This window comes from Saccopteryx leptura, chromosome 2 (genome assembly GCF_036850995.1).
Source record: "Saccopteryx leptura isolate mSacLep1 chromosome 2, mSacLep1_pri_phased_curated, whole genome shotgun sequence".
NCBI lineage: Eukaryota > Metazoa > Chordata > Mammalia > Chiroptera > Emballonuridae > Saccopteryx > Saccopteryx leptura.
The window spans coordinates 247,101,585-247,124,480 of record NC_089504.1 but is presented as its reverse complement, the minus strand read 5'-3'; the positions used below and the strand labels follow the sequence as shown (position 1 = coordinate 247,124,480).

At 46.0% G+C, this 22,896-nt stretch overlaps 1 protein-coding gene and 1 non-coding gene across 6 annotated transcripts in view; both read left to right on the top strand.

The window, feature by feature from the left end:
• Positions 1-378: 378 nt before the first annotated feature.
• On the top strand, positions 379-454 carry TRNAS-GGA (transfer RNA serine (anticodon GGA)). The gene has a single exon. It is a non-coding gene; the product is annotated as a tRNA-Ser (tRNA).
• A 4,198-nt stretch (positions 455-4,652) lies between these two features.
• Positions 4,653-22,896, top strand: part of CLIP1 (CAP-Gly domain containing linker protein 1) — a 120,259-nt gene continuing 102,015 nt past the window's right edge. For 2 of the 5 annotated variants that reach the window (XM_066371044.1, XM_066371041.1), the window contains exon 1: positions 4,662-4,832. The gene's annotated coding sequence lies outside the window, so the exon portion shown is untranslated. Of the gene's footprint in view, positions 4,833-19,501; positions 19,645-22,896 lie in introns of all 5 variants that reach the window. The other 3 variants (XM_066371042.1, XM_066371046.1, XM_066371045.1) reach the window with 3 other exon arrangements.

The following is a 22,896-nucleotide window of genomic DNA, read 5'->3' as shown; positions in this document are numbered from 1 at the left end:
GGGAGATGAGAAGAGGCAATTTGTAGTTGCATCACCTTCATTATTTGTTGATTGCTTCTCATACGTGCCTTGACTGGGGGACTCAAGCTGAGCCAGTGATCCCTTGCTCAAGCCAGCAACCTTGGGCTTTAAGCCTTGGTATCAGGTTGATGATCCCTACGCTCAAGCTGGCAACCCTGCACTCAATCCAGATGAGCACACAATCAGGCCATTGACCTCAAAGTTTTGAACCAGGGTCCTCAGCGTCCCAGGTTGATGCTCTCTATCCACTATACCACCAATGGTCAGGCAGAAGTTACATTTTTAATCGTTACCAGTCTACCATGGTTTAGGAACTTAAAAAAAGAAAGAAAAATTACTTTTAATTTAAAGAATGTTGCCCTGGCCGGTTGGCTCAGTGGTAGAGCGTCGGCCTGGAGTGCAGAAGTCCCGGGTTCGATTCCCGGCCAGGGCACACAGGAGAAGCGCCCATCTGCTTCTCCACCCCTCCCCCTCTCCTTCCTTTCTGTCTCTCTCTTCCCCTCCCGCAGCCAAGGCTCCGTTGGAGCAAAGATGGCCCTGGTGCTGGGGATGGCTCCTTGGCCTCTGCCCCAGGCGCTAGAGTGGCTCTGGTCGCAAAAGAGCGACGCCCTGGATGGGCAGAGCATAGCCCCCTGGTGGGCAGAGCGTCGCCCCCTGGTGGGCGTGCCGGGTGGATCCCGGTCGGGCGCATGCGGGAGTCTGTCTGACTGTCTCTCCCCGTTTCCAGCTTCAGGAAAATACAAAAAACAAACAAACAAAAAAACAAAAAAACCAAACAAACAAAAAAATAAAGAGTGTTCTGCCTGACCTGTAGTGGCACAGTGGATAGGGCATCGACCTGGAATGCTAAGGTTGCCGGTTCGAGGTCCTGGGCTTGCCTAGTCAAGGTGCATATGAGAAGCTACTATACTTACTTGGTACTTCCTGTTCCTCCTCCACCCCTTTCTCTCTCTCTTCTCTCTAAAATCAATAAATAAAATATTTTTAAAAAAATTTAAAGAGCCTGACCGGGCGGTGGCGCAGTGGATAGAGAGTCGGATTGGGATGCGGAAGACCCAGGTTCGAGACCCCGAGGTTGCCAGCTTGAGCGAGGGCTCATCTGGTTTGAGCAAAAGCTCACCAGCTTGAGCCCAAGGTTGCTGGCTCGAGCAAGGGGTTACTCAGTCTGCTGAAGGCCCACGGTCAAGGCACGTATGAGAAGGCAATCAATGAAAACTTAAGGTGTTACAATACGCAACGAAAAACTAATGATTGATGCTTCTCATCTCTTCGTTCCTGTCTGTCTGTCCCTGTCTATCCCTCTGATCTCTCTCTGTCTCTGTAAAAAAAAAACCAAAAAAATTTAAAGAGTGTTCTTATTATGATAGCTTCAATTTCCTTTTCTATTTTAAAAGCTATATAAATCCTTACATCTTTATAGCAGTTTACAAAGTACTCTCCAGCCACTATTTTATACTGAATGCTGGTTTTTTAAATTTTTTTTAAATTTTTATTTTTTATTTTTCTGAAGTTGGAAACGGGGAGGCAGTCAGACAGACTCCCGCATGTGCCCGACCGGGATCCACCCGGCATGCCCACCAGGGGGCGATGCTCTGCCCATCTGGGGCATCGCTCTGCCACAATCAGAGCCATTCTAGCGCCTGAGGTAGAGGCCACAGAGCCATCCTCAGTGCCCGGGCAAACTTTTCTCCAATGGAGCCTTGGCTGCGGGAGGGGAAGAAAGAGACAGAGAGGAAGGGGTGGGGAGGGGTGGAGAAGCAGATGGGCGCTTCTCCTGTGTGCCCTGGCCGGGAATAGAACCCGGGACTTCTGCACGCCAGGCCGACGCTCTACCACTGAGCCAACCGGCCAGGGCCTGAATGCTGGGTTTTTAAAATTTTAAAATTATTTTAATTTATTTATTCATTTTAAAGGAGACAGAGAGAGAGAGAGAGAGAAGAGGGGAGGAGCAGGAAGCATCAACTCCCATATGTGCCTTGACCGGGCAAGCCCAGGGTTTTGAACCGGTGACCTCAGCATTCCAGGTCGAAGCTTGATCTACTGCACCACCACAGCTCTGGCCTGAATGCTGTTTTTGAGTGGACATAAGAACCATTAGTGCCTTGGTGAGAGATTTAAAATATTTCTAAACAGTAGTATGTTAATTTAAAACCATTATTTGTGATAATTTTCTCTGGATGTGTGGGATTATAACTGTTTTGTTTTCTTCATTTTGCTTGCTTTAATTTATTCAGTGAACATCTATTGTTTTTGTTTTTAAGACAAAATACCGGGGGAAAAAAGTCCCCTGTTACTTGGTTACTTAGAGCCTGAAGTCTTCCACTCCTTTTTCACACTGATCTATATGAGCCAAGCATTATTCTGCGGATGTAGCTAGAGCAATGAATGAGTCAACAATCCTTGCTCTCTTGGAACTTACATTCTAGTAGGGATGGAGTAAAACAGGTTAATAAAAAAAAAAACAAAAAACCCTGCTATACTGCAGAAAAACAGCAGAGAAAATAATTCTCTTCTGGTGGTAACTTCCATATCTCTAAAACTATACTTATATTGTGATTTATCGTTTCTAGACATTACCCATTGATGTTCTGTTATGAACATCATGTTACGACGTTATAAAGCACCTCTAACTCTCTCAACACAGTTCTACCACTATTTGTAATGATCCCTTTTGGTTACATTATTGATATGATTAAACCTTTATTTTTGTTCCAGAAAGACAAAACAAAACAACATGTATTTACCCACTTTTCCCTGTGTTAAATTGAAGATTTGGAAGCTCCTAGCTGCCTCCTTCTGCCACTTCCCTCCATCTTCTAAAGTCTTGTCACTGAGCTGTTCTAATACTTTTACAGAAGATGCACATTTTAAAAAGCTCAGCGGCTGCATCTAAACATGGAACGGGATCCTTCTCTTTGAAGTAGGATTGGATGACTTTAGTCCGAACTCTGGCCCTTCTGTGGAACTTGAAAATGTTGGGGCTAGGCCTCAATCACAAAATTTCAGGGGGCACTAAAAAGAGTATTTTAATGCAATATTTTAAAAAAATAAAAATTAATGCAAAAGAATCCACGATGAACAAAATCTCAGCATTTTAAAATACAGACGGGTTCTGCCCTTGCTGGTTATCTCAGTGATTAGAGCATCATCCCCAAACATCAAGGTTTTGAGTTCTATCCTGGGTCAGGGCACATAAGGGACGCCACCAATGAATGCATAACTAAGTGTAACAAGAAATGAATGCTTCTCTCTCTTTCTCCCTTCCTCTTTCTGTCTCTCTCAAGTCAACCAATTAAAAAAAATCCCCTATATTCAGGAGATACTACCAAATCTCACTAAAAAATAAAAAGAAAATAAAAAATAAATACAAGCGGGTTCAACAGAATGAGTAGAGCAGAAGAGAAATGAACAGAAGTGTTCATAGCCGCACCCACCATTGCTTAGCAGTGGTTCTTGCGTCACTCTGTGGCGTCTGTGATTGTTGCACAGGTTGCCTTTCAGAGCTGAGAAGTGTTTAGATTGGGGGAGGGGGGTGCCTTTCAGATTAGGAATATGGATACTGGATTTCGGGAGTGTCACCACCACTTTGACCTCGGAGCTTGCAAATCAGGGCAATGTTGAATTAGGAAATGTCATGTTTTGTTTTTTAAAACGTGAATCGACGAGAGGGCTCCCCAGATCAATGTACTTTGTTCAGAATTTCGTGCCTTTCCACTGTAGTTTCCTCCCCTTGCTCTGTGCAAGCCTGTTGGTCCTAGCAACACCGTGCTCTGAATAAAGGTCAACCAAGGGGTCCCCCTCCCGATTCTTCTAATCTTTCCGGCAGGAGGAGGAAGCCGCCTGGGCCCCTTATCCACCACCGAGTCGCTGCAAAAATCCTGGGCTTCCCTGACAGCAGCAAAACCCCTCCCAGGAGCCGCGCAGCTTCTGGGTTGCCATGGTCCATGGGAGTGAAATGCTGCCGCCCTCTGCCGCACCGGCCCCAAGCGGGCTGTTGCTGTCACCCCTCCAGTCCCTTTCAAACGCTTTTTGAAAGCGATCCGCCGGGGGGAGAAGGAGGGCTCAGGACTTTAAGCGGGGCTTCCGTCCAAGCGGCTGGGGCGAATAAAGGAGGCTTTTCTCCGACGGACGGCGCAAGCGCTGGACGCGTTTCAAGGACTCTTTAGTACTCAGTCCCGCCTGGTGCTTCCCAGGCTTGACTAGCCCTGGGCAGCGCGGTCCAGCGTTTTCCCAGGGACGCCTCGCCCCGATCTTTGCCTGGAGGCAAAGAGGACGCGCCCTACCGAGCAGCTCTTCCTGGCTTGTTTCAAAGTGTTTCTTGTCCAGGCTCCGCCGCCCCCCCCCCCCCCCAATAAAAGACAGCCGCAGCGTAAGCGGCTGGGGTGCCGGCTGCACGGGGTGTGACTGGCACCCTCTCGGCACACTTGCGGAAATGCGGAACTGCCATGCCAAGCAACCCGCGTGCAGGCCCCGCGGGCTCCCCCGCGCGCACTGCCCTCACCACCCGGAGCCGCAGAGGGTCGGAGGGCGGGCGGGCCGGCGCGGGGCCGGCGCGGGCGGGGGCAGACAAAGCGGCGGCGCGGGCGGGGGGCGCGGGCCGGGGGCGGGGCGGCGGGGAGGAGCCGCCCGCCGTCCTGTGCTGGCGGCGCGCGCCCGCCCAGCCCCGCGGCGGCGGCGGCGGCGGCGGCGGCGCGTCACGCTCCCCCCGCACGGAGCCAAGGAGCCGGGAGGCGGCAGGCGGCGGCGGCGGCTGCTCCTGCTGCGGAGGTGCAGGTGGCGGCGACTGGCGGCGACCGAGGCGGCGGCCGGCGGTGAGCGGGGCCCTCTCCCTTCCCCGTCCCTGCGCCCGCGTCCCCTCCCGCCGGGCCGGGCCCGCTCGGGTCCGGTGACGGCTGCCGAGCCCCGCGTGCCGGGCCGCCCCCGAGCGGAGCCGGGAGCTCCGGTGTGGGGACGGCGCTGGAGGCCGGCGGCGTCCGAGGTGCTGCCAGGAAGAGCCGGGAGAGCGGCCGGCCCTGCGAGCGCCGGGCCCGGCCTGGCCGCCCTCCTCCCGCCTCAAGATGGAGCTTGGACTCCTTGCCCTGCGCCTCCCCGGGAGCTGCTCCCTCCCGGCACCCCTCTCACTGCCGCTCGGCCCAGGGGGCAGGGGGCAGGCCGGGCCGGACCTGTTGCCCCCGGGCATTCCGCAGGCCCTGGGCAATGGTGCCCGCGAGCCGGAATGGAGGGCACCCTGGCCGTGGCCTCCGTGGCGGGCGCCGGCCGGCGGGATGGCCCCGGCCTGGCTGGCGGGGGCTCTCGTCCCCCCCACCCCCGACCCCCCAGATGGAACTGTGATTCTTGGAGAAGGTGGAGGGTAAAAGGTGACAAGGGTTTGTGAAATAACACCGCTGCTTTGTAACCCAGACCCTTCTGCCGGGGCAGGGGCTTGGTTCAGAAGACAGATGACACTTGTTCAGAGGTGGTTTTGAAAAGCAGAGCCTTCCGATTCCCCTCCCCTCAGGAGGGCCTGGGTTTCACACGTATGATCTGGGTTTGGGGATTAAATCCTGAACTCGGTTGTTTTCTCCACTTCATGTGGCTTTTCCATCTGGCAGGGACCGAGCGCCATCCTCCTCCCCCTTCACAGCCCCACCTCGTTGGCATGAAGAAATGGCACGTTAAATTTACAGTCCCTTTAGATAACCTGTTTTTAGCAAAACTTGGGCACCAAGTTTTATTTAAGGAGGAGGGTGGAAAAAAGGCTGCAATTTTTTTTCTTGGATTCAGCAGTCTTGCCTTCCTATGTTAGGACAGTGCCTGGCCACTGGAGCTCAGGAAGGGTTCCTGTTGCTGCTGCTGTTATGGTTATGAATCATAGCCATCAGTGGTAGTCAGCCTGGTCCCTACCGCCCACTAGGGGGCGTTCCAGCTTTCATGGTGAGCGGTAGTGGAGCAACCCAAGTATAAATAAAAAGATTTAACTATAGTAAATTGCTTTATAAAGATTTATTCTGCCAAACTTAGCGAAAATCCGACATAAAATACTTGGTAAGTAGTTATTATTATATGCTTTAACTTGCTGTAACTCTGCTTTATAAATTTTATAAAGTTACTTCCCTACTTTATAAATCACCATTACTGTGGAACAGGTGGGCAGTTAGAAAATTTTACTACTAACAGAGATACAAAAGTGGGCAGTAGGTATAAAAAGGTTGACTACCTCTGGTTATGATTCTGCTTGGTGTGACTGGTTTAGTATTATTACCATTATTATTACTTATAGTGTCCAGAAGTCTGGAGGCCAATAGTCTAACTTTGGCTTTAAATTTTTTTTTAAACTTACTGATTTTAGAGAGAAAGAGAGCAAAAGGGAGAGAGAGAGAAAGAAACATCGATTTGTTGTTCCCCTTATTTATGCATTCATTGATTGATTCCTGTATGTCCCTGACCAGGGATCTGACTTGCAACCTTGGTGTATCACGCCATCGCTAGTCTAACCAACTGTGCTACCCAGCCAGGGCTGGCTTTTTGTTTGTTTGTTTAAATTACAGTTGACATTCAATATTACAGTGTTTGACTTTGGCTTTAATGATAACCTTTTGGAAGAATCCTCTGGTATGTTGATGTTGCTCCCTAGCCTTGGGGCATTTTTTTCCTCTGAAAATAACAACAATGAACATTTATTGAGGCTTCTTGTGGTCAGGCTGTGGGCCAGTCTTTTATGTGTTTAATCTCATTAATCAAGCTAACTCAGTGAGGGTGCTATCCATTATCCCCATTTTATAGAGGAGGCATGGAAAGGTTAGGTGCCTTGCCCAGGGTCACTCAACTAATAAGTGGTGGTATCAGGATTTGAGCTCAGGTATTCTGATTCCAGGTGCTTAATAATTAAATTAGGATAGTCAATCTCTAGCAGAGAGCCAGATTGGCCTTAAAGCAAAGTGGGTGATTGCTTGGCCAAGGGCTGGTGCTGAGTTTTTTAGGGTTGGCAGAAAGAAGTGCATCCTAGGCTTCCCACTGGGTCTGGTTCAAATGAGTAAAAAACCAAACCAACCTAAAACTGGGTGGGAAGCTGCAGGTATTGTCTGAAGATAAAGATCACACTCTTCCCTGCAGTAACAGTTGATTAAGCTCCTACCTGTGCCTAAGCATGGTATAAGCTTGATCTAGTTTCTGTTCTTGAGCGGTTTAGAATTGGATACCCTTCTTTATATTTATTCATTTTTAGAGAGGAGAGGGAGAGACAGAGAGAGAGAGAGAGAGAGAGAGAGAGAGAGAGAGAGAGAGAGGAGAGACAGAGAGAGAAGGGGGAGGAGCAGGAAGCATCAACTCCTATATGTGCCTTGACCAGGCAAGCCCAGGGTTTCGAACCGGCGACCTCAGCATTTCCAGGTCGACGCTTTATCCACTGCGCCACCACAGGTCAGGCCCCTTCTTTATATTTAAAGTAATTTATTTTTACTAACATTGAGTCTGTTGCATCTCATGTGACCCATAAATACATGTGAACTTAACTTAGTAATGTTTGACTCTTGTTTTTTAAGTGCTGTCTCTGTTGGGATTCTAAACCTAATGAATGAAGTATAAGAGGTGAATTGATCCCCTTATAATCTGTGCAAAGATAGGCACCTCTGAATTCATCACATGTTGGCTGCCTGGAGTTCTTCATTTGCAGATATATGATAGTTCTGGTCTAACCCACACGTGTGTGTGTGTGTGTGTGGGTGGGTGGGTATCCTGCCATGCATAAGGTCCTTACCACATATATATTGCACTTTATAGCACCCTCTGCAGGATTCTGCAGAGTCCCATGCCCTCAGTAAATATTTATTACTTAGTGAATTGAAAATATGAGGTCTATAAATTTCAAGACTGGTTTTATAGAAGTCAAAGCTAAAGAAAGATAAAGAACAGAAGGTCGTGTGGTAAAATCATAGGCAAATGGCTTAATCGTTGTTAACATGAAAAGAAAACCTTGTCCATACAGTCAGTGTTAACTGAAGTGAGACTTTTCACCTCATATAACTTTCCACTTATCCAAATTATCAGCTTCTTTAATCCCTTCCTTGTACAAGTGAGCTGGGAGGTAGAGTGTCTTTTTCTATGATGGAAGAATGGACAGTGTTACTCATTGCGTGCCTGTGTTCTCCTGTACAGTATCTTTGAAGTGTTGTGAAGGTCTCCCCAAAGGCAGCTTGAGGTGCTATGGTTTGCCTGTCCCTGAGCTGTAATTAGCTCTCTTTCAGTATTCACGCAACAAATTTTTACTGAGCACCTACTGTGTGCCAGGTGCTATTTTGGGAGCCAGTGATACAACAGTGAATAAAACCAACAGAAATCCCTGTTTTCTTGGAACTTCCCTTCAAATAGGGGAGGCAGACAATAACCATATTAATAAAACTTATAGTAGTGATACATGCTAAGAAAAAAAAGAAACCATGGAAGGGGGAATATTAAGTTTTGGGGACAAGAGTTAGGATAATGGAAATTTTTGACAGGGTGGTCAGAGGCAACCTTGCTGAAAATGTGACTTTTGAGTAGAAATCTAGAGGAAGTAAGTAAGGGAATATAGATCGAAGAGGGAAGAGCATACGAGGAAGCGGGCACAGCAAGTGCAAAGGTCCTGACGTGTAGGTTTGGGAGCGGGCATATAATTTACGGCCGTATAATTTATAATCCTAAATATGTACTTAATAAAATTTTTTTTAAATAATGAAAGGTGCATAATTCCATGTTGTTAGTGATTTTTTTTTTCTTATTTTTATTTATTTTTTTTGTATTTTTCTGAAGCTGGAAACGGGGAGAGACAGTCAGACAGACTCCCGCATGCGCCCGACCGGGATCCACCCGGCACGCCCACCAGGGGGCGACGCTCTGCCCACCAGGGGGCGATGCTCTGCCCCTCCGGGACGTCGCTCTTTTGCGACCAGAGCCACTCTAGCGCCTGAGGCAGAGGCCAAGGAGCCATCCCCAGCGCCCGGGCCATCTTTGCTCCAATGGAGCCTCGCTGCGGAAGGGGAAGAGAGAGACAGAGAGGAAGGAGAGGGGGAGGGGTGGAGAGGCAGATGGGCGCCTCTCCTGTGTGCCCTGGCCGGGAATCGAACCCGGGACTTCTGCACGCCAGGCCGACGCTCTACCACTGAGCCAACCAGTCAGGGCCTGTTAGTGATTTTTTTTTAGTTTTTTTTTTTTTAATTTTTATTTATTCATTTTAGAGAGGAGAGGGAGAGACAGAGAGAGAGAGGAGAGACAGAGAGAAGGGGGGAGGAGCTGGAAGCATCAACTCCCATATGTGCCTTGACCAGGCAAGCCCAGGGTTTCGAACCGGCGACCTCAGCATTTCCAGGTCAACGCTTTATCCACTGCGCCACCACAGGTCAGGCCTGTTAGTGATTTTTTAAAAAAGATTTTATTTGTTGATTTTTAGAGAGAGGAAAGAGAGAGCGAGATGGGGGTGGGGAGGAGCAGGAAGCATCAACTTGTAGTAGTTGCTTCCCATTCATGCCTTCACTGGGCAAGCTTGGGGTTTTGAACCAGCTACCTCAGCATTCCAGGTTGAATGCTTTACCTACTGCACCACCACTGGTCAGGCTGTAGCGATTTTGATGAAGAAAGAGTTAAAGATAGGGGCACGGAGGCTCGAAGAACTTCACTAACTTACCTAAAGGGCCACACAGCCAGTGAACACAGGGCTAGAGATGGAACCTGAGTTTATGCTGTGTTAAGCAATGCACAGACTATGTTGGCAGTGGAACCTTCAGTATCTGGCAGAAAGGCCGGACCCAGTACTTGATGTTCAGACTTGCTGCTGGGTGGATCTTTGCTCAACCCTGGGAGGCCTTGTGACTGATATTTACAAATATACCTTTTTCCTGGAATTGTGCTCCTGGCAGCAAAACCTTCCTTTTTAAGCCTCAAAACTTTCATGGTTCAAAATTTGTGTTTAATAGAAACCTTTATGTAGGTCTCCTAAGTCTTTCATTGGAAAGCAGTGGCAGGATCACCCTGGATATGAATTTTTTTTAGAGATCTGTTTAGGGAGGCCTTAAAGTATGATAGCATCTTATATATTTTTAATTTGCATAGTGTATATTTCCCATGTAGATGGAACTCGGAGACTCCATATGCTTTAAATCAGCATTTGCACTTTTGTTTCTTAATTTTCTCATTGATTTGAGAAAAAGGGAGGGACAGAATGAGGAAGAGAGAAAGAGAAGCATCGATTTGTTTTTTAATTTTGTTGTTCCATTTCATTGTGCACTCACTGTTTGCTTCTCATATGTGCCCTGACTGGGGATCTAACCCTTAACCTCAGTCTACCACTCCTTACCCTGAGCCACCCGACCAGGGCCACATGCACTTTTAAGGGAAATCATACTGGCTGATGGTACTACACAGGAATTTTATCTAAGACTGACCTCTTCAGATTTCAATCAGGGGAACAGAAGAGACCATTTTTTTACTTTTGGTAGGTTGGCAGACTTAATTAACCAACCGTGAGTTTGGCAAGGACATCTGGGTTAATATCCTGGCCCTGGCCCAACTACCAAGGAACCGAGGAATCTTGGCCACAATTAGTAAAGAGCTCTCCCCCGCCTCCCCCCAACCTCCATCTGGCACTTCCAGAAGGAAAGATTCCACTTGTACTAACTCAATGGGTGTGTCTTTTTTTTAAAATTGTCTCTGTTATTGTGGTTCAGCAACAAAATCTGACAAGTATTCTTTGCAGAATATTAGAAAAGAGGAAGTAGTCCTGTTACAGAATCCCTATTGAAAACTTTTTTCTGGTATGTCTTTTCCCCTAGGGAGATGCATTCTTATCTGCCTGTTCTCAGGAATCCTAATGAGACTAGAGAGAGAGAGAGAGACATTTGGTGGCCCTAATGTTTTATATAAGCAGAAGGTTTAATGTATTTCTGACTTGAATTAAGTAGTTTGATATTTGTATTCCCTCTTGCTTACTTTGGTCTGAGTATAGCTTGGATTAGATCCCAGTGTTAAGTCTGCCCGCTTTTTACACTCAGAGTTGCCGAGTCCTTGACTTACTGTGTGTTCTCTGAAGTTAAGAGCCTACGATCCAGATGTTCACGATGTGCGTGTTGCCCAGAATTCAGGTTTGATGTATGAAGGACGTATAAAAGGAAGGAACTTTAATGTTTTCTTTTTTTTCCTTCTGATTCTACAAATCCCTAGTCAAATAATGCACTGAGATATTTGGTTTATCTTTTTCCTCTCTCAGAAAACATAAGAGATATTTGGGCTACTTTCCTAAAATTTTTTAAAAATTTTTAAAATTTTTATTTTTTATTCAGTGGGAGGAGGGGAGGGAGAGATACAGATTCCCGTATGCGCCTGGACTAAGATCCACCTAGCAAGCCTGCTAGAGGGCGATGCTCTGCCTATCTGGGGCATTGCTCCATTGCTCAGCAACCAAGCTCTTTTTAGCGCCTGAGGCAGAGGCCATGGAGCCATCCTCAATGCCAGGGGCCAACTTGCTCCAATTGAGCCATGGCTGCAGGAGGGGCAGAAAGAGAGAGCGAGAGACAGAAAGAGAGAGAGAGAGAGAGATGAGAGGGGGAAGGGTGGAGAAGCAGATGGGTGCTTCTTCTGTATACCCTGACCGGGAATCGAACCTGGGATGTCCACATGCCAGGCCAACGTTCTATCACTGAGCCAACTGGCCAGGGCCCTAAAAAATGTTTCAGTCAAGTCTGTGATCTCCTGCCTTCTCTCTTTATCTGATTTCCTCCATTAAATTATTTATTATTGGAGATGTTATATTTTAATACCTAAGGCAGGAAGGAACCTATTTAAACTTTTCTTTTCCAGACTACAGAATAACTAAACTTTATAAGCAGGGTAATATTTTTGTTTGCAGCCTCAGTGAAAGAAAATTTTTATCAATAATTTCATATATGGGTGACTAGAAAAAAGGGTGTATCACATGAAGCCATATTGATAATTTTTGTTGTAAGGCTTCTTACTTAGGTTGTTCCATTGAGAATCTAATGTCGCCTGACCTGTGGTGGCGCAGTGGATAAAGCGTCAACCTGGAAACGCTGAGGTTGCCGGTTCAAAACCCTGGGCTTGCCTGGTCAAGGCACATATGGGAGTTGATGCTTCCTGCTCCTCCCCCCTTCTCTCTCTCCCTCTCTCTCCCCTCACTATAATGAATAAAAAAAAAAAAAAAAAAAAAAAAAAAAAAGAAAAAAAAAAAAAGAGAATCTAATGTCGACCTGACCAGGCGGTGGCGCAGTGGATAGAGCGTCGGACTGGGATGCGGAGGACCCAGGTTTGAGACCCCAAGGTCGCCAGCTTGAGCGCGGGCTCATCTGGTTTGAGCAAAGCTCACCAGCCAGCTTGGACCCAAGGTCTCTGGCTCGAGCAAGGGGTTACTTGGTCTGCTGAAGGCCCACGGTCAAGGCACATATGAGAAAGCAATCAATGAACAACTAAGGTGTCACAACGCGCAACGAAAAACTGATGATTGATGCTTCTCATTTCTCTCTGTTTCTACTGTCTATCCCTATCTATCCCTCTCTCTGACTCTCTGTCTCTGTAAAAAAAAAAAGAGAGAGAGAGAATCTAGTGTCAGGATTTAGATTTTAGTTTTCCAGTGAATTTATTATTTCTTTGAGGTTCTCAGATTTATTTTTTTCCTTATATACTAGTTTCACAATCCAAGAGCCCCTCACATTTTCATAACATATCTTATAATATGTGGGTTCAGTGCATAAGGATAAAACACACTCACATGCAAAAACACAGAAAAAAAGTACATTATTTATAATTCTACTGTCCAGAGAAAATCATGTCAGTATTTTAGAGCATGTCCTTGCAGTCTTTTTTTTTAATACTTAAAATATTTAGGCTGGCCCTGGCCGGTTGGCTCAGTGGTAGAGCATTGGCCTGGTGTGCGGAAGTCCCAGGTTCGATTCTCCGCCAGGGCACACAGGAGAAGCGTCCATCTGCCTCTCTACCCCTCCCCCTCTCCTTCCTCTCTGTCTCTCTCTTCCCCTCCCACAGCCAAGGCTCCATTGGAGCAAAAGATGGCCCGGGCGCTGGGGATGGCTCCTTGGCCTCTGCCCCAGGTGCTAGAAGTGGCTCTGGTCGCGACAGAGCGACGCCCGGATGGGCAGAGCGTCACCCCCTGGTGGGCGTGCTGGGTGGATCCCGGTCGGGCGCATGCGGGAGTTTGTCTGACTGCCTCCCCGTTTCTAGCTTCAGAAAAATACAAAAAAAAAATAAAAAAAAAATTTATGTCTGGATCTTTATTTCTATTAAGTAATTAAAAGTGTAATATTTTCACTGGAAACATCCTTAGCAAACCCGCATGGGGAATCAGAATGACTATTAAATTTGAAGTCCTGGATGTGCTTCGGGCTTGACTTTGTGAGTCTTGTGAACTTGAACAAGTCACTTACCATCTCACTATCTGCTTTTCTCTCTGTATGACGGGGGTGATGATGGGGGTGACCTCGGCTCTCTCCACCCCATGGAGTTGCTGTACTGATGAAAAGGACTGGCCTCCATGGGCTAGAGATCTGCAGGACACCTTGTCGCCCTTTCAAATACCAGAGAGGCTAGGGAAGACAGGAAGGGCCAGTTCTGCCTCACTGGCCTGTGAGTCACCTGGTTTATTTTGTAGCATGGTTACATTGATAGCAAAGCTTTTCAGATGAATGTGACTAATAGAAAGTATCCTGTGGGGTGAGAGAAAGCTCTCCGAATGCCAGTTTATCAAACATTCGTTGAGTGCTTTGAAGACTGTGTGCTAGGGACACAGAACTCTCTGGCTGACAGGGTGAGACAACTGCTGTTGTGAGGCCTAGGCTGAAACCGTGCTGAGACAGCCCCGTGGAAGATGAGCAGCTCGTTTGCCCTGAGCGTTTGAGCGTGGGAGGCCGCCAGGGGAGGCTTCCGAAGTTGGAATGAGCCACTTGTGTTTGGCGTTGGTGGAGAGCTAGGGTTTCTAGGCAGGGATAGATAGGTGAGGTAGAACATTCCAGGCCAGATCGAGCAAAGATACGAGGCAAAAAGTGGTATGCTGAGGTAACAGCAGAAGTCTACTGCCCTGTAGTTTGCGGGCAAGTTGTAGGAAATAAAACTAAGAAGTTTGGGTTTATATCCAGAAGAGGCTTCCCTGCCCTGACGAGTCCATCTTACTGGTCTTTAGCTTTTTCTTTCTTTCCTGTTTTGTTTTTAGTGGGGGGGGGGGGGGGGGGAGAGAGAAAGAGGGCGAGAGAGAGAGAGAGAGGAGAAGCATCAGCTCGTAGTTGCAGCACTTTAGTTATTCATTGATTGCTTCTTGTATATGTCTTTGAGGGGGAGACTCCATCTGAGCCAGTGACCCCTTGCTCAAGCCAGCAACCTTGGGCTTCAAGCCAGTGACCCTTGGGCCCAAGCCAGTGACTATAGAATCATGATGAGCCCACACTGAAGCCGACGACCACGCCCGTGCTCACGCCAAATGCGAGGCACTCAAACTGGTGATCTTGGGGTTTCAAACTTGGGACCTCAGCATCTTAGATTGATGCTGTATTCACTGTACCACCAGTCAGGCTGGTCTTTATCATTTTAAAATCACTGAGATTTCTGCAATTCTTTGCTGGATGTTTGATCAAAAATATCTGGTTGTAGGGCTAAACAGGAAAACTGCTGGGAATATCAATTACCGTTTTTGCTCATAGTGTGCAATCATCACCCTAGGCAAGTTTTTTTCCCCCTAAGATTTTATTTATTGATTTTAGAGAGTGGAGGAGCAGGAAGCATCAACTCATACTAGTTGCTTCTCTTATGTGCCTTGACCAGGCAAGCCCAGGGTTTCAAACCAGCGACCTCAGCATTCCAGGTCGGCACTTTATCCATTGCACTGCCACAGATCAGGCACCACAGTTTTAAAATATTTTCTTCATACTGAGAATAGACTCTCCATACCTGTTAGCACTCACTCTTCGTTTCCCCCCAACTCTCCCAGCCCTATTTGTTTCGGTAGCTTTGCCTGTTTTGGACATTTCGTAAAAGTGGAATTGTACAATATGACTGACTTCTTCCCTCAGCAAAATACTTTCAGGTTTCACCTACATTGTAGCATGTGTCCATATTTCATTCCTTCTTTTTTTTTTTTTTTAGTGAGAGGGAGTGGGCAGACAGAGGCAAACAGACAAGAAGGGAGAAGGATGAGAAGCATCAACTCATAGTTGCAGCACCTTAGTTGTTCATTGATTGCTTCTCATATGTGCCTTGACTGGGGGACTCTAGCTGAGTCAGTGACACCTTGCTCAAGCCAGCAACCTTGAGTTTCAAGCCAGTGACCATCGTAAACACGACCTCATGCTCAAGCTGGCAACCAACCTCGTGCTCAAGCCGGCAAACCCCGTGCTCAAACTGGCGACCTCAGGGTTTTGAGCCTGGGTCCTCAGTGTCCCAGGCCAGTGCTCTATCCGCTGCGCCACCACCTGGTCAGGCACCTTGCCATTATTGAAGGGCATATTTTTCATGAACAGTTGTCACTGAAGAACTTGTCATTTCTGACGAGTTAGATACTCATCCCAGAAAAACAACTTATACTGCTCATGTCAGAGCTTGTGCCTTGCCGGGTTTCAGGCCCTTTAGTATGCTTGCCAGTTTTGTTTTCCACAGCTTAATGACAACTGGCGTTTCTCTTTCTAAGGTAGAACCTTCTATGTGTCTGTGTAGGTTACCAAAACAGGGGAAAAATAACCAACGATGAAGTTGAGTGTTAAGATTCAAATGAAACCAATTTCTCTTACCATTTGCAGCATGTAGGGTGATTGTATAGGAAACTGGTTTAGGGACTTCAGAGTAAATTTAGTAGAGTGGTATCTTCTCTTGAAATAGCCAGGACCTGGGGTGGCACAGTTTATAAAGTGTTGACCTGGAATCCTGAGGTCACTGGTTCAAAACCCTGGGCTTGTCTGGTCAAGGCACATATAGGAAGCAACTACTACAAGTTAATGCTTCCTGCTTTTCCATCTTTCTCTCTGTCTCTGTCTCTCTCTTCTCTCTAAAAATCAATAAATAAAATATTTTGCCTGACCGGGTGCTGGCGCTGTGGATAGAGCGTCGGACTGGGATGTGGAGGACCCAGGTTTGAGACCCCGAGGTTGCTAGGTTGAGTGTGGGCTCATCTGGTTTGAGCAAGGCTCACCAGCTTGAGCTCATGGTCACTGGCTCGAGCAAGGGGTCACTCAGTCTGCTGTAGCCCCCCAAAGTCAAGGCACATATGAGAAAGCAGTCAATGAACAACTAAGGTGCCGGAATGAAGAATTGATGCTTCTCAGCTCTCTCCCTTCCTGTCTGTCCCTCTCTCTGTGTCTCTGTCACAAAATAAATAAATAAATCAAAATTAAAAAAATAAAATTTAAAAAGTATATTTTTAGAAAAAAAAAAAGAAATAGCCAGGTATCTTTCAGTAGGTATTGTGAACATAGAAATGTGGTTATTTTTTCATTGGATCTAGAGACCTATAACTCTAGGGCAGGGGTCGGGAACCTATGGCTCGTGAACCAGATGCGGCTCTTTTGATGGCTGCATCTGGCTCGCAGACAAATCTTTAATAATAATAAAAAAATAACTTAAAAAATATAAAACATTCTAATGTATTACAATCCATTCATTTCCTACTGCTCATGGTCATGGTTGCAGGTGGCTGGAGCCAATCACAGCTGTCCTCTGGGACACCACCAAATTTTTATTGGATAATATGTAACATACATGGGTAATTGTATGGCTCTCACGGAATTACATATTAAAATATGTGGCATTCATGGCTCTCTCAGCCAAAAAGGTTCCTGACGCCTGCTCTAGGGGGAACACCAGTAAATGTACATCACTAGAGGGGAAAAAGGACTTCCCTGAGGGAGGAGGCATGTCCCTCCTGGTGGGGGGAACTTGTAGCAACTATTAAATTTGCTCATTTGCAAAGTGACAATAAGAAAGCTTTAATAAAGAGAATAAAAAACACAGAAGTAATTGATTCCTGTGAGTTGTCTTGTTCAGAACAAACAGTTGGGGTGCGCTTGTGTTTAGAATGGGCAGATCAGAAACTGATTTGTAAGTGTATTTTAGGTCAGGAGTCTCATCTGGAGATTGGAGTTTAAGTCCTAGACTGGTAAGTAACTGTGACCTTAACAAATGATTTCACTTTTTATTTATTTTATTTTATTTTTTTGTGGCAGAGATAGAGTCAGAGAGAGGGACAGATAGGAACAGATAGACAGGAAGGGAGAGAGATGAGAAACATCAATTCTTTGTTGTGGCTCCTTAGTTGTTCATTGATTGATTTCTCATATGTGCCTTGACCAGGGATCTATAGCAGACTGAGTGACCCCTTGCTTGGGCCAGTGACCTTGGGCTCAAGCTGGTGAGCCTTGCTCAAACCAGATGAGCCCGTGCTCAAGCTGGCGACCTCGGGGTCTCAAACCTGGGTCCTCCACATCCCAGTCTGATGCTCTATCCACTGCACCTGATTTCACTTTTTAGAAGCACTTTCCTTAGTGGAAAAATGAGGAAGTTGAACTAGATTGCAAAGGTCTCCTCTGAGTCTAAAATTTTATGATGCTATATTAAGCACATTTCCTCATTTTTACACATTAGTATAATTGACTGCTGTCGACCTATTAAGTAAGTTCTTCTGGGAGATACTAACCAGCCAGGTCTAGTAATTTCAGTCCCTTTTAAGATCTCTCTTAAGCTGGTGGTATTTAAGTTACAAAGCCACAGGATTTTGTGAAACTTGTGCAAATGAGCAAAATAGCTCAAATTATTCAGCTTTTTATATCTGCCCTCAAATCTCCCTTTTACAGGTCTTTTGCAGATGGAGGAGGAACTTTGGAGGCTGCTTATTTTTTGCTTAGCTCTGAGGAGCAGGAACATAATTTTCACTCAGACTGAGCTGTACCAGTATATTCATAGTTACAGCAGTTTGCACCCTGGCACAGAGTTCCAAAAGATTGTCTAATGGTCCAACTCTCCCCATACCTTGATTGGGTTTTGGCCCCCTCCTCATTTTTAAAACTGCATATGGGGCCCTGGCCAGGTGGTTCAGTTGGTTAGAATATTGTCCTGACACTCCAAGGTTGCGGGTATGATCCCCGGTCAGGGCACATACAAGAATCAACCAGTGAGCCTGACCATGCGGTGGCACAGTGGATAGAGCATTGGACTGGGACACGGAGGACCCAGGTTCAAAACCCCAAGGTCGCCAGCTTGAGTGTGGGCTCATCTGGCTTGAGCAAGGCTCACCAGCTTGAGTCCAAGGTCGCTGGCTTGAGCAAGGGGTCACTTGGTCTGCTGTAGCCCCCCCCCCCCCCAGGTCAAGGCACATATGAGAAAGCAATCAATGAACAACTAAGGAACTGCAACAAAGAATTGATGCTTCTCATCTCTCTCCCTTTCTATCTGTCCCTATCTGTTCCTCTCTCTGTGTCTGTCACACATAACAAAAAGAACCGGTGAATGCATGAATAGGTGGAATGACAAACTGATGTTTCTGTCTCTCTCAAAAACAAAACAAAAAACAAAAAAAATTCTGTATGTACTTTGAAACTGGGTATGAAGCTTGTAGTCTATACTATTATGTCATACACACTTTAAATTTTTAAAATGTAATTTTCAAGCACAAAATAATTTTTGAAAGGGTTATGTCTATCTATTGATACACTATTCTGACTTCATTCAGCAAACATCCTAAACTGAGTCTTTAATTACTTAAAATTTTACTTCGGACTTTGAAAGATGTGGCAAAGCTTTCTCAGTAACTTGTATGATATTCTCAAGCCAACACTTAAGGTTGGTAGGCTGACTTCATTAATTGCTTTTTAAGAGCTCTGCCAGTTAGAAATTGCAAGTACAACTCCCCTGTAGCACCATTTGGATTAAAGAGCCAATTAATTTTCTGACCCTTACTGACTTGTGTCAGTCCTTTAGTGTCTAAATGGGCTTTTCACATTGATCTTTTTAAACAGTGACTGCGCTATTTACTTATTTTTCATCTTTTGTACTTGTTTTCAATTAATTTTTTTAAAGTTTTTTTTTAGTCTTATTTCTGCTCTGATCTTTTTTTTCTTTATTTTTTTAATTTATTCATTTTAGAGAAGAGAGACAGAAAGAGAGAGAGAGAGAAGGGAGGGAGGAGCAGGAAGCATCAACTCCCATATGTGCCTTGACCAGGCAAGCCCAGGGTTTTGAACCGGCGATCTCAGTGTTTCAGGTTGATGCTTGATCCACTGCGCCCCCACAGGCCAGGCTCTTTTGATTAATTTTAATGGGGTGACATTGATAAATCAGGGTATATATGTTCAGAGAAAACATCTCTAGGTTATTTTGACATTTAATTATGCTGCATTCTCATCACCCAAAGTCCAATTGTCTTACGTCACCTTCTAACTCATCTTTTGTACTTTATCCTTGCTGGAGATAGGCAGTTTGTGTTTTTAATCTTTTTAAAAAAATATTTTATTTATTGATTTTTTTTTTTTAGAAATAAGAGAGAAAAAGGCAGTGAGGAGGAGTGGGAAGCATCAACTTGTAGTTGCTTCTCGTATGTGCCTTGACCAGGCAAGCCCAGGGTTTTGAAACGGCGACCTCAGTGTTCCAGGTCAACTATCTACTGCACCACCACAGGTCAGGCCGTTGGTTGATTCTTGTCTGTACCTTGACTGGGGGCGGGGGGCAGTGAATCCTATTTTGGCGTATTGGGACGACGTTCTTAACTGAGCTACCCAGCCAGGGCTCTTTTCCCTTCCTTTGAACTGATTTTATTATTTTGTGTCATGCTTTATACTGATTTATGAAATGAATAAATTTGGCAGTACAGGAATAGAAGTCATTGCCAGCTCTGTCTTCAGCTTGTGGATTAACTGTAAGTTTATCAAAAGAGGCACAAAAATAGCTTGACTGAACTGTGAGAGAGGCTTCGGGCAACGTGCACTCCTTAGAAGGTTCTGTTTCTTCCGCCAGGTGATCTTTGGAGAATGCTGGTCATTTTCAAGCCGGACAAAGATACTGCTTTTTCCCACATGTGTGAAAAATTAAATAATAAGCAGTGGTCTTCTTAACTTCATTTTTTCTTTTTACTCTACGTAGGGGCGTTGAGTTAGTTAAAGTCTTAGGCTCCTGCTACTCTACTCTACTTAGAAATTTTAGGCCTTGTACTGTATTTCAGTATTTGATGGTATTCTGCTCAGAAATCCACTATTTCCAGATGTTCTGGCCGCCTGAACAAATTGGAGACAGTGCCCCACCCTTTCAGGCACATGCCCTGGGAGAACCCAGTTGTTGCTCCGGAAGAGGGATTCTCTTTCTGTCTTTTTCCGCTCTAGAAAGTGGCTCTCTCTCGCATCTCACGTTTGTGTATTTTTGTCGGCACTGTTAGACCGTTCCCTCGGCTCATCTTTTCATTATGCTCGGTCTTGGAATGAGGTCCTAGAGAGGGGGGGTCAAGAAGTTAGTCATCTCCCCCTTCACCGGCTCAGGCACCAGCCTTGGTAGACTCCTCCCAGGTGGAAGATCTGACTGTGGCCCTTTAGATGCAACACTTGCTGCTGAAACCAAATGGCTCCGGTCCCCTGCTTGCTTTTTTTTCTCTGGGTTAGCTCACTCGACCCTGCACTCATCTGGAGCAACGGCCCTCTGTGAGGGCCTTTGCCCTCGGCTGTGTTTGGTGATATCACGCCCATTTCCTCTATGTTCAAGGGACAATCTTGGGGAGGCCAGCACAGTGATGGGTGGTGACCTCTGGTGGCTTCCTGTCACTCATCATCAGTCCACTTTGACTGACCACTGGTCCCTGCCTGGCCCTCTGCCCTGAGAGGAGATGCCCTTCTCCACCCCCCACAGAGGGGTCTGTGTCTTTGTCCCGACTAACAGGTTTCCCAGGTGTTAAAATGGGTTATAGCACCTGTTCTTTCCTGGGTCTTACATTTTTAAATTATAGTCAAAGGCAATTTACTTCTTTTCATTTTTTTAAATTTTATTCATTTTAGAGAGGAGAGGGAGAGACAGAGAGGAGAGACAGAGAGAGAGAAGGGGGGAGGAGCTGGAAGCATCAACTCCCATATGTGCCTTGACCAGGCAAGCCCAGGGTTTTGAACCAACGACCTCAGCATTTCCAGGTCGACGCTTTATCCACTGCGCCACCACAGGTCAGGCCAAAGGCAATTTACTAAATGTTGGGGGGGATTACCCGATTAATAAGAAACGAATAAGTGACACTGAAGTCACATCCTTTCCCTCTTTCTCTCACAGTGCTGCCCTCCAGACCCCAGGCCGGTTCCCACATTCTCATCCCGTGGGCCTGGCTCTCTGCAGTCAGAAGGTGCTCGATGGGGCTGGTCTGCTGCCTGGCTCACGGCTCCCCTCTGCTTTGTGCCCACCCGATGCGCTTCCTCCCGCCACTGCAGCCCTTCGTCTGTCTGCCGGGCGCTGGCTCCCAGACCCCTTCCTTGCATCTTGAGTCACATTTCTTAAGTTCTCATCTGGAACTCAGTCTCTGTACTTTTGAGTTTTGTGTGGGTGTATTTTCAAACTCTTCATGTTGAGCTGTCAGTTTTATCGGGCAGATCCTTGTGCTACAAGCAGAGTCTTTATACATTATGTAAGCCATCAAATGGGGATTTTATAGGTCCTTTTACTGTGAAAGCTATTTTTTTTCCTTTTTTTGTCTTAAAAACAATTAAATTATTCAGTTTTATATGCAAGAGTTTTCCTGCTCTTTTCCTCACTTATGGGTTGCAGTGATGTTGGAAAGACAAATGTTGCCCACCCAGGGGGGTTTGGACCATCTGAGTTTATCAGCAATGCCAATCTGAGAGCTACTTTCTCTCCTGCCTTCAACCTGTGCTCTAGACCCGCGCTGTCCAGTACAGTAGCCACCAGCCACATGCGGCTGTTCAGCACTCAAAATGAGAAATGTGGCAAGTCCAAGCTGGGATGTGCTCTTAAGTATAAAACACGCAGTGGAATTCAAAGACTTACTATGAGAAAAGCAGTGTGAAATAGCTCATTAATAATTGTTATATTGATTACAATTGTAAGTAATAATTTGGATATATTGAATTAAATAAAAGGTTATTTCAGCTTTTTTTGTTTTGTTTTAATTTTGAGAGAGAGGAAGGGGAGAAGGGGAAGGGAGAGAGAGAGAGATATTGAGAAGCATCAACCTTTTGCTTTACTTAGTTGTGCATCCATTGATTACTTCCCATACATACCCCAACTTGGGGCCAAGCCTGAGCCCTCAAGAATGAACCAACGACCCTGGGATCAGGCCCATGACCTGGGTGCTCCAGTGTGATGCTGTATCCCCTGTGCTACCAGCAAGGGCTTTTTAAAATTTTTCAAAACATGGTTGCTACCAAATTCAAAATTATACGTTCGTCTGACATTATATTTCTACTGGACAGCACTGTTCTAGAAGAGTACAGCAGTGTCAAGAAAGATAATGATATAATTTGAGACTCATGGCTCTTGTATAGCACTCACTGGAGGTAGTAATTGAGCCGTTTGCCCATGGCTTCATTGGCCTACTTTTAAAAGAAGGCTCCAGGCTTGGGAAATCCTCTAACACTGTTGTGCTCATCAAATGCTTAGAGGGTGAGTTTAGTTACTTGATGCTCTAGTTTGAAATTGCAGTAGCACACCATTTTATGGGTTCTTGTTTTGACGCTGAGTCAGTGCAAAACTTTTTAGAATTCTTAGTCTGTACCAAGTACATTTTTAGCTCCTTTGGGTGCAAAGACAAATCCTATCCCTGACCATGAGGGATTTAGTCATAGCATGATATGCAAACAAGACGGGAGTGTGATTCATTGTTCAATAATAGAAGACTGCACAGAGGCTGGAATAGCCCAGAGGGCAGGGAGAAGGGGCAGGAAGTGT